The 14,996-nt window shown below is 37.3% G+C and overlaps 1 long non-coding RNA gene and 1 pseudogene across 1 annotated transcript in view; one reads left to right on the top strand and one right to left on the bottom strand.

Moving 5' to 3' along the window:
• The first annotated feature begins 240 nt into the window (after nucleotides 1–240).
• Nucleotides 241–14,996, top strand: part of LOC115298675 — a 42,367-nt gene continuing 27,611 nt past the window's right edge. Inside the window, exon 1 of the long non-coding RNA XR_003911828.1 lies at nucleotides 241–295. This is a non-coding gene — a long non-coding RNA (uncharacterized LOC115298675). The remainder of the gene's footprint in view (nucleotides 296–14,996) is intronic.
• Nucleotides 13,504–14,546, bottom strand: LOC115298673 (annotated as a pseudogene).

The following is a 14,996-nucleotide window of genomic DNA, read 5'->3' as shown; positions in this document are numbered from 1 at the left end:
CCAGAAGATAGTCTGTTTATGCCTTATTTATCAGAATTGGCTTACAATTCTAGATGGCTAGAAGAGCAGTAACATTCGATTTTTTCTACAAAGGAGATAGGCAAGAGCAAAGAAGGTGGGAAATAGATTTTAACTAAGTGAGGATGTCTTCTACACTCTCTTTCTACATAATACTACCAAAGCATCTAAGAGCATGTATTATGAAGTCAGAGTGCTGAGTTCTAACACTAGGTCCACCACATTCTACCTGTGTGAATTTGGGAAACAACTTAACCTCTCATTGCTTCAGTTTCAAGTAAGTATAATAAAAAAGTATTTCTCTCATAGGGTTACTGTGAGAGAATGAATTGGTATACATGCAGCATTTAGAACAGTACTGACACATGGTAGGCACTATTTAAATTTTTATCTGATTTTTTTTTTGTTTATACCAAAACCCTCAAAGGGGAGGCTACAGGAAATAGAAAAAGTAAGGGCCAATAAAAAGTAACAAACTTGGCAAACTTGGTCAAATTGTGAAATTAAAGATTATCTCCTCCCTCCTTCCTTTTTCCTTCAACCTTATCTACTCTCTTTTCAGACTTACATTGCCACCCAGATATCTATCACCTTCATGTCATGGAGAACTTGCTGCTGTAACACTCCACTTCCACTTACTGCGTACATTTACAGTGTACCAAACAATCAGTCACACATATTTTTTATTCCCTTACTGTGTGCTAGGGGGCTGGGAAAGAATGAAGTAAAGCAGCCATGGCCCTTCTGTGATGATGCTTATAGTCCAGTTGGGAAGCTGATATTAAAAGATAATTAGACAAAGAATTAATTGGTATTTGCTACATTCAAAATCGGAAATTTTCAGTATTTTATGACAACATGCAAATCTTAGGAGCCCATGCAAGCTTGCCTAAGGAAGTAGCATTTATGCTAAGATCTGAAGGTTGAGTAGGAACTAGTGGGGCAGACAAGTCAGGTAGAGAGGTAGCACTGGGGCTGGGACAGAAGAGCAGAGTTTCAAGGGCAAAGGCCTAGAAGAAGGATGAGGGCTGGTGTTTGAGTAGCTATGGGCCTATGTCTCTCTTTTCTATGTCATCAGAATCCCTGTGTCTCATTCCCTCTGTGCTGCTCCCAGCATTCTTTTCTTTTAAATGTTTATTTTAATTTTGAGAGACAGAGAGACAGAATACGAGGAGGGGAAGGGCAAGGTGAGAGGAAGACACAGAATCTGAAGCAGGCTTCAGGCTCTGAGCTGTCAGCACAATACTCAATGCAGGGTTCGAACCCACAAAGTGTAAGCTCATGACCTGAGCCAAAGTCAGATGCTTAACTGACTGAGCCACCCAGGCACCCTACTCCCAGCATTCTAAGTGGACAGGTAATGATTTGGTGAAACCCTAAGTGCCCAGGCCACACACAAGCCACAGAATTCTCCCTTCCCAGTTTCCCTGAAGCAAAAAGACTTTGATAAGCAAATCTACACTAAAATGTTGAAGATTTCTAAGCCTTGATCCTGTTTTCAGGCTATTTGTATTATAACAAGAATCTTCTAGGTACACAAATGCTCACTTCGTAATGTGTGATTTCTCCATTAGTGGAGATTTAAGTCCTTTGCCAGGGAATTTCTTTTGCTGTAAGGAGTTGGAGGGATGAGGCAGATTATTAACACCCAATATAAAATTACCTCTGAAGATCAAGTTATATCTCAAGCATGTTGGCACCAATCATGACATGGAAAACTGACTCTATGATTTAGTATTAGCTGGAACATATTTATTCCTTATTTATTAACACAAGTAAGCATTTATGTTATTTCCCTTTTACGAAAATCAAAACTTTGAAATCCTGCTTGGCAAATGAGAATAGAAATGAGTTTTTAATTCTCTGGATTTGACTACACTGAATATTCTTTTCTTCATTACTAAGCTCTGCTTAATCTATATAGTCAGATCCTCCAGAAAGCAATGACTTTCTTAAGTGTGGTATCCATCCATCTTTTCCTCTCTGCTCCAGAGCTCCCCTGTGGCTGGTGAGTGCAGGAAGGGCTGATGCTTGCTGTGACTTCCATTTGCTCCTAAGGGGGAAAGCGAAGTTTCGAATCTTGTAATGTCATGCCCAGCCATACATAGATGATTCAAAAGCCACATTTTGAGAAGCAAGAGGTTAAAGAGAGCCTTGAGTGTTATAAGTGGTCAACATGCACTCTTCAAGATGGTCTCATTAAATAAACATGGAATGCAGAAGCATTCGTCAATGTTACACACGTTGTTTTAGACTGCATTAATAAAAGATTCATTGGTGCTCCACTTCACATTGGTTTTGCCAATTTGAATCTCCTTTAAATGACTGCCTTCTTTGTGTAGCTTACAGCTAAGCTTTTGTAGTTACTCTTGCTCTCTCTAGGCTGCCTGCTCCACTGCTCACTCATCTCCATATACCCAGTTATTTCTGTTCTATCAAAGTTATCTGCCTTTCTTAGCGTACGCATTTATATGTTTATTTATACATTGGCTTATTCCAAAATGATTTTGACATGGTTCAATAGACTGTACACTAGATTTTATGATCATTTTAGTTGCTCAGAAGCTAAGCAAAAACTTCCAATATTTTCATTTGGAAAACATGAATATTCTCTTTAGATTTTTTAAAAATGTAATTCCTGTAAAAGGTATGGTCTGTTTAATAAGCTGATTACATCTGATGCTGAGATGCAAATCTGATTCAAAATATAAAAGTCCATAGCTGTTACTAAGAAAATCAATGACCTCTTTTGTTAAGTAGCTGTTGGGATACAAGTTAGCTTCTTAAGAAATCTCTAATTGGAAAGTCTGTTGGGGATGTGAATATGTGTCTCAAGGTTATAATCTCTCTAGTAGCAGCTGAGGTCAGATATGTGCAACAAAAAATCATTTTTTCAAGTGTAAATAACAAGTGTTGAGACTTTCAGCTTCTCTTGGGATTACCAGATATTTGGCAGATACTTGACTTAAATTGTTTTGACTTAAAAAGCAAATAGAGCTGACAACAGAGAAAAACCACAAGGGACTTTTTTTCTATTTTATTTTAAGTTTATTTATTTATTTTGAAAGAGAGCAAGTGCAAATGTGGTAGGGGGAGAAAGAGAGCAGGGAGAGAGAGAGCATCCAATGCTGTCAGTGCAGAGCATGAGGTGGGACTCAAACTCATGAACCCATGAAATCTTGACCTGAGCCAAAATCAAGAGTCCAATGCTTAACCGTGTGAGCCACCCAGGTGCCCCTGCAAGAGGCATTTTAATTGCCATTGACTAGGAACTGCATACAAATCAAAGTGTTTGAATATCCATTGGTGGTAGTCAAATATTTTTGTTGAAGCAGAATAAGAAATTTCAAAATCAAGACATTGCTCAATTATACCTCAATGTTTGTATTTAAAATTAATATAATGCATATATTTGTAATAAGCCTTAGATTAATGACAATATTGCCTGAATTGTACACTAGATTTCCTTCTACCTTATATCCACATTAGGGGAAAGTTCAACTGACATCATTTATTCATTTATTGAAGGAATATTTCTCCACCTCCTCATATGGCAAGAAACTAAGGCTTCATGGATACAGAATATATTTTCCTATGCTCAAAGAGTTTACCATAATCCAGTGGTAGAGTCAAAAATTCAGCCTTCATAATGCAGTGAGATGTAAGTCATAACAAAGCTTTGCATGTGACATTATGAAATGTAAAGAAGCAGCATAGAGGAAAAAAAGCACCTAACCCAACCTGGGAGAAGGAAAAGGATTTAGCAAAGTCTTCTTAAAGGAAGCAATGCTTCCATTGAAATTTGCATAGGAATTTAAAAACTACAGGAGCAAAAACAGAAAGGCCATATTCATAAGTCTACTTTTAACTAGGGTTAGCTCTTTATATTACATTTTAATTGACAATAACCAAATGTTAAAATAAAGTATAAAGCAACAAATAGTAAGATAATATAGTATTGGCTCAAGAGTAAGAATGTGATCTGAGTTCAGAAGAAAGAGCCCCAAAACTGTTCTTATAATACATAAGAATTATATCTTGGTGGGCTCCTGGGTGGCTCAGTCGGTTAGGCATCTGACTTTGGCTCAAGTCATGATCTTGTGGCCCGTGGGTTTGAGCCCCACATCAGGCTCTGTCTGACAGCTCAGAGCCTGGAGACTGCTTCAGACTTTGTGTCTGCCTCTCTCTGTGCTCTTTCTCCACCTACACTCTGTCTCTCTCTCCCTCTCAAAAATAAATAAACATTAAAAAAATTTTCAGAGAATTATATTTTGAGATTTAATATATAATAAATAAGATATCACAAACCAGAGGGGAATGAGATTATTTGATAAGTTCTGTTAGGAAAATTGATTTCTGGGGACAAAAATCAAGTTGACTTTCCTGTTATTGCATACAGATGTCAAAATTAATCCCTGATGAGTGAAAAATTTTACATAAAAATGAAATAATTTAAAAATCAGAAAATATGAATGAATTTTAATTCTAAGATGATGAAAAATATGATGGTAGATATTGATACACTGGAAGTGCTAAAAAAAACCTATGTGTGCAATAATTATCACATTTAAAAGTGTATGGTAAATTGGAGACATTTTAGCAAAAAGAATATGGCACAGTTTACATATACTTAAAAAAAAGTACTTCTAGCCCAATGAGAAAAATACTACAGTCGAGTGGGCGAAGAGCACAAGATGAAAGTTTCCCAAAACTTATTACTGTTAAATGTACAGAAAAATAGGAAAGAATATTCAGAAGAAATGTCTTCATTTGGGCTACTTTAACAAAACACCATATCCTAGAGGGATTACACAAAAGACATTTATCTATCACACTTCTGGAGGCTGGGAAGTCTAGGACAAGGTGCCAGCAAGGTCAGGTTCTGGAGGGGCCCTCTTCCTGGCTTGTAAATGGCTACCTTCTTGCTGTATAGACATTTGGTGGAGAGAGGAAAAGGAAGCAAGACTCTTGGGTGTCTTTTTCTTTAGAAGCACTGATCCCATGATGAAGGTCGCATGACCTCATCTAAACTTAATTAGCTCCCAAAGGCCCCACTTTCTAATACCATTACATTGAGGGCTATATGAGTTCAGTTGACACACAATACCCATATTTCAGGTGCGCAACATAGTGATTTGACCTCTTTATACTAATCGTCAATATTCTTGACTTTTTTTTCTCACCCAGAGGTCTCTAAGCATCTGAACTAGAAGAAATAACTCTTATTCTGAAACCCAACTCTTTAAAGATCAGTAAATATTAGTATCCAGTTTTTCAAAACACTCATTGGCAGTTTATCCTATATTGTTTAGAATTTGAAAACTGGTATCTTTTTATCATGTGCAAATGCAAGAAAAGATACTTATTTTAATTAAAGTAGATTTAGATCCTTCTTGTCAGAAGATTTATATGATGCATAAATATATCTTACATGTGTTGTGATTAACTTAATTGTCTGTATCTTGGTACTGTTATCCTCATGCCACTGGATTTAATTACATTGCATTATGACTGGTAATTAAACAGAACAAAATATCATTATATCATTAGTTGGTTTTATAAGGCCTTGAAACCTATTCTAAGAGCTCTTATATGTATTAAAAACTCTCACCACTAAGATCAGTGCTCCTAGAATTGTTTCTGGTCACTGAATTGTCAGGTGTCCATTTGCCAATTTCTTGGAATTTGAGCTCAAAGTCACCAATGTGCACTGATTTGGGTGAAGATCTTCAATTTAACCAGGAAGATGACCATCATTTTGTTTCATCTTACTCTTACATTTTTCTCTTCCAAATGGGAGTACTGAAAGATCTAAAGCAACAACTGGTGAACACATTTTGGCTGAATTATCTGTGACTATACAATTAACAGAAAAGAAGAGTTATCATTTATAATCAGCTGAGTTGTGTCTTTCAGTGATCTTGACGCTACCAGTATAGTGCATCTTGTAAATCTTTCCCTGATGCCATGAGCAATGAGATAAGGGTGGAACTATGCTGATTGAAAGGCACACTGGAACTGTAGCTGTGACCACAATCCAGAATGTGTACAATTATGGAAAAGATATGCCTTTCAACAAGGTCCAGTTGTATGCCTTTTCTTCTCCCACTGACACTTGTTTCTGTCTCCATCTTGACTGTTAGAGTTTCAAGCTCTTCTACTTTGTATCAAACCTTGCTTTCTTCAGAGAACTGTAGAATCAGTATGTAGAAATGCCCTACTGAATCCCAGGAACTGTGTTATGTATGATGTGTCTCATAATAAATCTCATAAATCTCAGAACCTCCTTGTAAGTAGGCCATATTATCACAGTTTTACAGATAAGCAAACTGATACTTAGATAAAATATATTGCTTAAGAGAAGCTGGGTAGAAAGTGGCATGTCTGATATTTAAACCTAGTTCTTTCTGGTTCCAACGCTATTAACCATTTCTTGTCCACTGTGTTGACTCACAGGAGGCTGTTCATTTGTTTGTTTGTTAAAATTACATCGCCCTCCTGCCTTCATCCCATGAACATTGAGGTTATTTGTAATGTAGAGATGTGGATATTGCATTCAGTAAGGATGTCTATGGAAGCCCTCTAGGAACCGTGAGGGTGAAGGTTTAACATTTCCCTTCTTGATCTAGAATTTGAGAAGGGTAAGTATCATTCTTGGATAGTGGATATTTAAAAAGAACTTCCCCAGGTAGAAGGAAATTGAAAGCAAAATAAAAGAATACCTTTTTGGATTCACAAAATTATGAGAATTCAGCTACGTATTGTAGTTTGTTTTTAAAGTGTTTATGTTTCTCTTGTTATTCATGAGCATTTAGTGCAGATATACCAAATATGCCAATTTTGCCCAAGCTTTGTTGTGGAGTGTTATAAGGAGCATATTACTGTTACGCTTAAGTCCGAATATTAAAAGAAACCCACAAACTGCGTCCTCAGACTCACCCTATTTAATCCATATTTCTTTTAAGGAGAGTTTGCCATGCATTTACTCATAGATTATCAAGTGATTGTGGCCTGGAGCTTATAGAAAAAGACAGATATATATTTTTTAAATTTTTATTTTGAAATGATTTTAGATTTACAGGAGGGTTGCAAGGGTAGTACAGAGAGTTCTTATATATCTTTTATTCCATCATCTCCAATATTAACATTTTATGTAACCGTGTATACCTATCAAGACTAAGAAATGAACATTGCTACATTGCTATCAACTAAATTCCAGATTTTGTTCATATTTGATCAGTTTTCCCACTAATTTTCTTTTTCTTTTCCAGGATCCAGTTCAGTATATCACATGCACTTAATCATCATGTCTCCTTAGTAAGAGGAGACAGTTTTTTAAAATTTATTTTTAAATATAATTTATTGTAAAATTGGCTGACATACAGTGTCTAAAGTTGCTCTTGGTTGTAGGGGTAGATTCCCGTGGTTCATCACTTACATGCAACACCCAGTGCTCATCCCAACAAGTACCCTCCTCAATGCCCACCACCCACTTTCCCCACTCCTCAAACCTCCCCCCCATCCAACCTCAGTTTTCTATGTATTTAAGAGTCTCTTATGGTTTTCCTCCCTCCCTTTCTGTTTATAACTATCTTTCCTCTATCCCTTCCACCATGGTCTTCTGTTAAGTTTCTCAAGATCCACAGAGTGAAAATATATGAGATCTATCTTTCTCTGACTGACTTATGTCACTCAGTATAATACCTCCCAGTTCCATCCATGGCATGCATGATTTCATTCTTTCTCACTGTCAAGTAGTATTCCTTATATATATGAACCACATCCTCTTTATCCATTCATCAGTTGATGGGCACTTAGGCTCTTTCCATAATTTGGCTATTGCTGAAAGCTCTGCTATAAACATTGGGGTACATGTTCCCCTATGAATTAGAATTCCTGTATCCCTTGGATAAATGAGGAGACAGTTTTCAGTGTTGAGTGGTAATGACAGCAACAATGCAAAAGACTCAGAAAAGGTTGTAGGTGGAAGATAAAGTTTATTAATCAACTCCTTTAAGTCCACAGACAAAAGACATGTCCTTCCAGGTGGAAATAATATTGGAAGACCGCCATGACTCTCTCTTCCCAATTGTCCCATTATTTTTTTTCTCTAAAGGGTAAGATTGAAGTGAACATCATTGTTGACCAAGGTAGTAGTCTTTTTTCCCTCTCCAGTATGTCTTCAAATAGCACCTACTCTCCTGCTTGCTAATTGTTCCATACGCTAAATTCTCTGGACCAGAGCCTTTAGCCTTTGGAAGGGGAAGCCCACATTCCTCTAGTTGCTTCCCTACAAATTGTTGAATGAGTCAGTTCACATTATGTGGGTTAAGGTAGAAAAATCCATTTCGATCCTTTTTCAAGGTGCAAATGCTAATACTTTGAGATCCACAATTCTACCTGTTTCCTATGTTTATTTTTCACACTGTTTAAAATGCAGAAAGGACAAAACATGTGATTAGCTCTTTGCAGAACTTATAATACAGGTCATTTGGTGTATGGTCTGCTTTTTGGCATGGTGTTATACAAAATTATCTAAAATTGCTAAAAATCATTTTTAAAGACATAATTTAAAACACTTTCTATAAAATAAAACACTTCAATCATTAAAATTCCTCATTCAACAAATTACTAATCGTATGTATATATATGTTATGTAGACATATTCTGACTAATACACCTCTTATATGTGTTTATGTGTGTATACACATAAATGTGTTAATACATATGTTGGTACATATATAAATAGGTACATAAATTTATACATATATGTATATGTACATACATAGATATATACCTACATGTACATATACACATGTACATCCTGTATGTATACATATTCTAGCCTGCATGCACATATTAGTCAGGATAGGGTAAGTCATGCTGTGCTAACAAACAACTTCAAAGTCACCGTGTGGCTTGACCCAATAAAAACTTATTTCTTGCTCACGTTATATGTACATTGCTGATTGGCATGGGACTCAACTCTCCAGTAACTGAAGATGCCAGGACAATGAGGACTCTACTATGAGGTGGTTGCATCACCTAGAACACAAGCCCTCTCATCACTCAGCATGGAAAAAGAGAGGTTAGGTAATTAAACATGAAGTTTCCACAATCTCAATTACACACTACTTTTACTCACAATTTTTTGGTCAGAACCAATCACAGTGTTTTACTCAACTTTAAGGAAGCCAATAATCACATCTTCTAGGTGTACAGAAGGCAGGGGAGAATCAAGTATTGAAGAAAAATTATATATGATGTCTACCACATGAAAAAAAATCACTTACATGAAAAATTACTCATGTAACGGGGCAGGGTAAACAACAGTAGCAGCTTTAACAAGTTACTCCAGATTCCAATCACTTAATATAATTAAAGCTTATTTTTTACTCATTTGACAACATAATGCAACTGAAGGAGGTCGGTACTCCAGGCAGTCAGATAAGGACTTTTAAGCTCTAACCTTTTGTGACATACAGACTGAAAAGGGACAACAATAAAGAAGCAGGTTCTATGTTACTTCTAGGTTGAGCATAAGGTGAATGGTCACATCAGTTGCCTTGTTCCAGAAGGTTCAGTCCCGTAACAAGTGAAGGGAGCAGCATCCTGAAAGGGATTGTTCAACTGCTAATTCCCTTAGTGCTTGAAGTGCTACAAATTACTTTTGTCATGGTAGAAACATAACATCCTGATGTGTTTTGAAAGAATAACTTAGTCATCCTGGCTTATCTAAATTGGGCAGACTGCCATTTAAAAAGGGATAATTTAGTGGAGTTTTTAAAGAAAAATTTATCTTCTCAACTTTCCTTCTTCCTTGTGGTTTCTTGCCTTATATTACTTTGAAACTGTTCAGCCACTCCAGCATATAAATTTGCTACTGACTGAAGTTGTGTTTATTTGCTATTTCCTGTGTCCTTGATTTATCTGGTCCAGCTCCTCCACATGAACAGCTTGAGGTCTGGGGCTACTTGTCCTCCCTTTGCTCAAGTAAACAAACTAAAGAAAGTTAGTCAGTACATAGCTCAGTACATTTGTAAATAACTTGCCATTTCCAAATAAATGAAGAGCCTTGAAACTTCAACCAGGATTTATTTGAAATTATGTGGGGTTATTAAAATATGCCACAGAACTCAAAAAAATACGTACAAATTTCTTTCAGAGCTACATTATCCTCATGGTTAAAGATGGGTTGGAGCGGGGTGCCTAGGTAGCTCAGTAGGTTAAGCACCGAACTTCGGCTCAGATCATGATCTCACGGTTTGTGGGTCCGAGCCCCATGTCGGGCTCTGTGCTGACAGCTCAGGGCCTGGAGCCTGTTTCAGATTTTGTGTCTTCCTCTCATTCTGCCCTTTCTCGACTCACAGTGTTTCTCTCTCTCTCAAAAATAAATACACGTTAAAAAAATTTTTTTTAATTAAGAAAAAATTGGTTAGAGAGAGCTCTGTATTTAAGTGGGGAATTCTCCGTTCTTGTTCTGGGTCAGCCGTTAATGACCTCTATGACCTTGGACAAGAGTTGAGTATTAGATGACTCCTGTTATAACTATCTGTGAGTTGTTAACTAAACTGGATGCAGCAATCTCTCCTGTGGCCTTCTGGATTTTCACTGTGTAACCAGAGCCATGCGTCTGAATAGTTGACCAGTAATCTGGATCTATATTTTTTAGTGCCTTGACCCCTTGGTTGGCTCCCTTTTCGGAGCTGTATATTCACTTCCCTTTGGTTAATTGCAGGGTGGAAATTAGGGTAGCTGAAACAGGAGCAGATCCTGGAGACTCCATATTATAGCCTGTATAAACAAATAGCCAGCATCTAGGCAGAGAAGCCTGGAAACAATAATTTTCCAGTTGAATTAAAAAGGGTATCACAATTAATATAATGCCAAACACAGGCAATGGCAAAATAGAATAACTATTCATCTATAAATTCTGGGCACCAAGTGAAACACCTGGCCAGTTCCGTTTTTTGGTATCATGCTGCCTGATGCCCAAATCTTTAGATGAACTTAATAAGATAAATGTAACTGAATGGCAAAGATGGTATCTTCTGTTTTCTGGTATATTCTCTGCATCAACTGTTCCTCAAAAGTCACCTTTAGCATTAACCATTTAGTGCGACACAGAGCCACCCGTCTTTATTCATCCATGCTGCAACAGTATAACAACTGGGCTTTCTTGACTTCTGGATACTTTTATGTAACATTTTCACCAAAATAATGTTAAATCATAGATTCTGGGTCAGCTTTCATATTCCTTGTTTGTGCTCCCAGATGCAGTCTTATGTAAAGAGGTAATAATGAATCATGAATATGTTGGTGGTTTTATTTGCCACCTGAGAGTCCTAACTTTAAAGTGAGACATTTTGAGTTTTGAGCACTTGAGACTGCTTCACACATTGAAGTGTATTTTTGATGGCATAAATGCTTGATTTAATTCCCTGTCCTCACATTGTCTCAGAGAGTTATTGCACATTTCCTTTACTCCGTGTGTTAAAAAATGAGTGAATGACTGTGTTAGTCATGAGGTAGAATATAAATGGTTTCGGTGCTTCTCTAGGGCATCTTTCTTCATTGAAGCTGTTCAATCTGTCACTGTGTTAATATCCGGAGACCAGACAAAGCACAGTTAATTGATAAATGCACAGTTATGAGGCAAAGCTAGATACTACCATCACATAAAGCCTTTGCACAATGCTTGCTTGTTCAAGCATATATGACACTGTAAGCACAGTTTGAGCACAGCAGTTGTGTAAAATCAGGTTAATATGTTCTAAGCATTCCATTAGAGAGAGATCTCAGGGACAGACTATCATTTTAACTACCAAAAATAGAGAGAAAAAGGTCAAGTGATGATTCCAGTTCTCTTGACAGAAATTTACTATGATTTCTATAAACTTTCTTTGCTTGTGTTTATAACATGCATCTATCTTATGTTTGGCATTTCTCCAAATAACTCAACTATAAATTATTCTTCATTTTGGGTTTGACTCTATAGAAATTCTCTGAGCATGATGATGTCATCTCTTGAGTGTTAAGGTGGTGCTGTACTTTCTTAAGATTGCATTAGATGATGCCTTCTTGACATTATGTAGAGCAAAAATCTCTAGTGACAAAGGATAGATTCTCAGAAGAGACTTAATCAATGGTGTCTCTTCACTGGGATGAGGGTAATAAGATTACCCCATAAGAACAGATGCCAATATTCTGCTCAGCCATACTCAAAACAGCATGGGTAGCGATATATCTAATGATGAGGTGCATCTGAATTTCATCATCTTGCTCTTTTATTTCAAAAATGATGGACATTAACTCAGTGCTAATTTAAGTATCAACATTCAAATTTTAAACTACCCAGTAGGAGCATAAATGGTCATCAGGACTACACAAGGTTCTTGGGCTACTGTTAATATCCTCTGCAGTTATTGACCTTCTGACTTTCTTGTGTAATATTAGTCAAACATAGAAATAATCCTAAATCAGTATGCTTGGTTGTCAGGTTCAGAAAGAAGAGAATGATGATAACAGGTTTTACCTGAGCTTAGATAATTCTTGGCTCTCTTAGGAAGTTGATTTTATATGTATCAATTATTTTCATCCATTCCATTATACATTTCACACTTTCTATACTTTAGGCTTTGAGGATATGGAAGTGAGTCATTTTACACTCTAATTTAGTTTGAAATGCCTGTGTGCATTCATTCAAAAACTTTATTGTGCCCTAACTATATATCAGGAAACAGGTACTTGGGATACATTAGTTAAATAAATCTTTATTTAGCCTTTATGAAGTGTGCATTCTAGTGGGAGAAGGCAGAGTCTGAACAATAAACATAATGAAAAGTAAATTTTATAGAGTGATAGAAGGTGATAATTATATATATATATATATTGAAAAGTTAAAAATTCCTTAATTTTTTATTCCTGGTACCACTACTATAATTTACAGGGCAATATACCTGATGTAATGAAAAGAAAAAGAAAAAGACAAAGATACAACAGATAAAAGACCTTAGGAATGTACATCTAATTGACACTACATTGCATTAATCAATAGCTGCACTTTTTGCAAACTGTGGCTATGACAGTCCTGAACAAAAAGGGTTTCCTGTTTAAGCTGCAGTAACTTTTCTGACTATGGATTATCATTCCTTCTGTGGCAGATTTGTACAGTTCCTCTAATGCATTTGGGATGACTGTCTCAAAGTAACCTGCAGCTTTCCCGACAACTTCTCGCTCTCTCTCCTGCTAAGTAAGAACTGTAGCCCTGGGGCGCCTGGGTGGCTCAGCCGGTTAGGCCTCCGGCTTCGGCTCAGGTCAGACCTCACGTTCGTGGGTTCGAGCCCCACGTCAGGCTCTGTGCTGACAGCTAGCTCAGAGCCTGGAGCCTGCTTTAAGTTCGGTGTCTCCTTCTCTCTCTGCCCCTCTCCCTCTCATGCTCTGTCTCTCTCTGTATCAAAAATAAGTAAAAAAAAAAAAGAACTGTAGCCCTTTTCTTCTGAAAATTTTTAGAATCTTCTGCTACCATATCCACCACTTCCACCACCAGATCCATAACCACCACCATAGGGACTGCCTGAGCTTCTTCCACCAAAACTTCCCCCCTTCATGGGTCCATAATTTGATTGCTGTTGTCCACTATGGTTCCCAAAATCATTATAGTTCCCACCAAAATTTACTCCTTCATTGTAACCGTCATATCCTCCACCACCGCCACCATAGCCACCTCCATGGTTTCCATATCCTGGTCCACCACCATCATAGCCTCCTCTACTACTATAACCAGGGCCAACACCATAGTTGCCACCATCACCTCCTCCATAACTACCTCTGCTGCCACCACCTCCACCATAGCCTCCTCTTCCACCAAAGTTTCCACCACGGCCAAAGTTACCACCACTTCCAAAGTTTCCTCCACGACCCATAAAGTTGCCAGATCCACTTCCACGACCTCTTTGTGATCTAGTAGACTGCATTTCTTGTTTAGAAAGGGCCTTTTTCACTTCACAATTATGCCCATTAATAGTGTGGTATTTCTGAACAACAATTTTATCAACTGTATCATGATCATCAAAGGTTACAAAAGCAAATCCTCTCTTTTTTCCACTCTGCCTGTCCTCCATTACTTCTATGGTTTCAATCTTGCCATACTTTTCAAAGTAGTCTCTCAAATTATATTCTTCTGTATCTTCTTTGATACCACCAACAAAAATTTTCTTCACAGTTAGATGGGCACCAGGCTTCACAGAATCCTCTCTAGAAACTGCTCTCTTTGGTTCCACTGCACACCCATCAACCTTGTGTGGTCGAGCACACATTGCTGCATCCACCTCTTCCACACAAGAGTAAGTCACAAAACCAAAACCCCTGGAACGTTTTGTTTGGGGGCCTCTCATCACCACACAATCTGTAAGTGTGCCCCATTTTTCAAAATGTTCTCTTAAACTATCATCTGTAGTTTCAAAGCTCAAACCACCAATAAACAGTTTTCTCAACTGTTCTGGTTCCTTTGGATCATGGTCCTCCATTTTGAGACCGGACTTGCCTCTTCCTACTCCGATAATTATATTTTAAAAAGGAGAAGAACATGGTAATGAAAATCAATAGTACAATAATGAGAGAGCATTGGTCTATGTGTCTGTTTTTGTGCCAATACCATACTGTCTTAATGATGACAGCTTTGTAGTAGAGGTGAAAGTCTGGGATTGTGATGCCTCCCGTTTTGGTTTTCTTCTTCAATATAACTTTGGCTATTCGGGGTCTTTTGTGGTTCCATACAAATTTGAGGATAGTTTGTTCTAGCTTTGAGAAGAATGTTGGTGCAATTTTGATGGGGATTGCATTGAATGTGTAGATTGCTTTGGGTAGTAATGACATTTTCACAATGTTTATTCTTCTGATCCATGAACAGGGAATGTTTTTCCATTTCTTGGTGTCTTCTTCAATCTCTTTCATAAGTTTTCTATAGTTTTCATCAT

The sequence above is a fragment of the Suricata suricatta genome, chromosome 8 (genome assembly GCF_006229205.1).
Source record: "Suricata suricatta isolate VVHF042 chromosome 8, meerkat_22Aug2017_6uvM2_HiC, whole genome shotgun sequence".
Taxonomy (NCBI): domain Eukaryota; kingdom Metazoa; phylum Chordata; class Mammalia; order Carnivora; family Herpestidae; genus Suricata; species Suricata suricatta.
Note: the sequence above shows the minus strand (reverse complement) of the source record. Positions and strands in the feature narration are given on the sequence as shown.